Here is a 2,681-nt window from a genome sequence, read left to right as displayed (position 1 = left end):
CCATACTACAGGACAAGGAGGTCCATGATCATTGGAAAGTTTGGGGTCATCCAGACAACTTTACGTTTTATATCAAAATTTACAATTTTATTAACTAAAAGAGTTGTGAGATAATTAGAAACTATAGTCAAGACTTGACGAGATTAAAAACAATTATATTCATTTGAAATAATATATTTTCCTTTAAACTTTGATTTCATCAGAGTCCTCCACGTCTAGCAATGCAGAACTTCGGCCTTCTAGCTGTTCGTTTGTTGAGGTAATCTGGAGAGATCAACTCCATAAATGTGATGCTCCAGATACTCAAAGGAAGGTCAGTTTTATATTTTCTCTAACCAGAAAACTGGTTTCATCTGTGCTAACACAATTGTACAAAGGTTTTTCTAAACCTTCTGACACAGTGAGCAAACACATTGTACCATTACAACACTGGAGTGATAGTAGCTGGAAATGAGCCTCTAGTCATTAATGTAGATAATGCACCAAAAAAACAGACATTTGAAGCTGAAAAGGTCATTTATTAATTACTTACCTCATTAATAATGTAGAGTGTAATTCAGATTGGTTTTAAGGCACCTTTTTGAAAAAAATAGTGTCTTTCTTTCAAAAGTAGGAACATGTTTAAGTGAAAATGGTGGATACTGGTACAGCACTTTTATACTTTCCCTGAATGCTCAAAGTTTTTTAGGTCACAGACCCATTGAACATTCACAAAGTGATACCGGCTCTATTGACAAACACTGACGCCAACCTGTAATTACCAGAGGTAATGTGGAGTTCAGTGTCTCGCCCAATGACACTTCAACATGTGGATGGGTAAGGCGGGAACCGAACCTGTGATTTTCTGATCAGAGGTCGACCTCCATACCGCTACACCACAGCCGCTCCAGTGACCCCAAACTTTTGAACTATAGCATATATATATATATATATATATATATATATATATATATATATATATATATATATATACACCAATCAATCAATCAACAAGACAGTTCAAGATTCACTGTGGAAGCGTCCACTAAGTCCCCTTATTTATATATCATATATATATATATATAAAGCGTATATACCAAATATATAATAAATATAACACACATGTTTATGTATATATATATATATTACATCACACAAAGATGAATACCAGGTTTTATTAGATTGAAATTTTTGATTTATTGTAATAAAAAACAAAATCAAACTATTTCATTCATCCATCTATCCATCTTCCTGACCGCTTTGTCCCTTTCGGGGTCGCGGGGGTGCCGGAGCCTATCCTGGCTACTGAAGGGCGAAGGCGGGGTACACCCTGGACAGGTCTCCAGTCTGTCTCAGGGCCTCAATCACACACACATTCACTCTCACATTCACACCTAGGGGCAATTTAGAGTCACCAATTAACCTATGAAGCATGTTTTTGGACGGTGGGAGGAAGCCGGAGTCCCCGGTGAAAACCCACGCATGCACGGGGAGAACATGCAAACTCCACACAGAAAGGTCCCAGCCGGGATTCGAACCGGGGCCTTCTCGCTGTGAGTCCAGAGCGCTAACCACTGCAACTACAGTCAAATCAAACTATTTTTTTTAAAAACAAACAAAAAGTTTCTGAAACAATAACAGACTCTTCAGAACTGATGCTCTGTGGTTACAGATGTGATGATGTCATCATATTAATGCGATGAAGTTCATAGTATTTGTTATATATATATAGTATATATCTTTTTTGATTATCTTGCTATCAGAGACGCGATTTAAGTCGTACCTGACCTGTTTCAATGGAGCTCTTCAGTCTTCATCAGAGTCGTCACCAGGTGGTGGAGTGTGACGTGTATAAACAGCCGATTGTCACTGAGGCGGAGTCATCTGTCAAAGTCTGACAGGTGACTCCGCCTCCACAAGAAGGCAGGACAGCGGGGGGCGGAGTCTTCCCATTTAAACTAGTTAAAATGTACACAATAGTTCACACACACACTTCTGCATATAGACCCACACATGTAAAGCCTTTCATTCTGTCTGATACTGTCACCCCGCTGGAGCAGCAGCAGCCAGAACCCCCCTATACCCGTAGAACCGTCTGTGGTCTTCAGGCTGTTCCTGTTCTGCAGAACCTTCATGTTCTGTTCCATCAGAGTTCCTGCAGGTCTGAGCAGGTCCTGCATTCTTCTCTTAAGGCGGGTGTGTCCTCTCTGCTGATTGGTCGACACAGTCATGTGACTGCAAGCTTCAGAGTGAAGCGTCTGATCAGAGAAGAAGTTCTGCTGAAGACAGCTGCAGGTTCTGGTGTTCAGTTGGTTCTTCTAAAGCAACTTCCTGCCAGGGTTTGTATTATTTCACTTGTTGTTTTGACCTGCTGGAGTGATCGCTGGTCCTGCTTCACCTGTTCAGTTAAACATGTTTGGGGGGGTTCAGCCAGAGGTTCTGGTTCTGCTCGACTGGTCCTGTTAAAAGGACTAAAGGAGAAATCGTATGTTGTAATCATGAGTTTGAGTGTATTAAAAGAAACACAACACAGTATACTTTAAAGTTATGTGTTATAAATAAATGGTCTAATGGCTGCAAAAAAAGTGTACTGTTATAAAGGTCGTAGTGAGATTCAGATCAGAAACGTTTATTGTCATTGCACATGGGGATACAATGAAATTGCAGCAGCCTTGGACATAAGAAGTTAAAAAATAATAATT

The 2,681-nt window shown here is 39.9% G+C and overlaps 1 protein-coding gene across 4 annotated transcripts in view; it reads left to right on the top strand.

Annotated features, from left to right (window-relative positions):
* Window positions 1-2,681, top strand: part of LOC112141417 (sialoadhesin) — a 30,426-nt gene that overhangs the window by 15,103 nt on the left and 12,642 nt on the right. For 2 of the 4 annotated variants that reach the window (XM_024264547.2, XM_036211012.1), the window contains exon 1: window positions 2,236-2,318. The exons of the other annotated variants lie outside the window; for them this stretch is intronic. The gene's annotated coding sequence lies outside the window, so the exon portion shown is untranslated. Of the gene's footprint in view, window positions 1-2,235; window positions 2,319-2,681 lie in introns of those variants that run through there. 4 annotated transcript variants of the gene reach the window in all.

The sequence above is a fragment of the Oryzias melastigma genome, unplaced genomic scaffold (genome assembly GCF_002922805.2).
Source record: "Oryzias melastigma strain HK-1 unplaced genomic scaffold, ASM292280v2 sc00367, whole genome shotgun sequence".
In the NCBI taxonomy this organism is placed as follows: domain Eukaryota; kingdom Metazoa; phylum Chordata; class Actinopteri; order Beloniformes; family Adrianichthyidae; genus Oryzias; species Oryzias melastigma.
The sequence above is the reverse complement of the archived record's forward strand: the minus strand, read 5'-3'. Positions and strand labels throughout refer to the sequence as shown.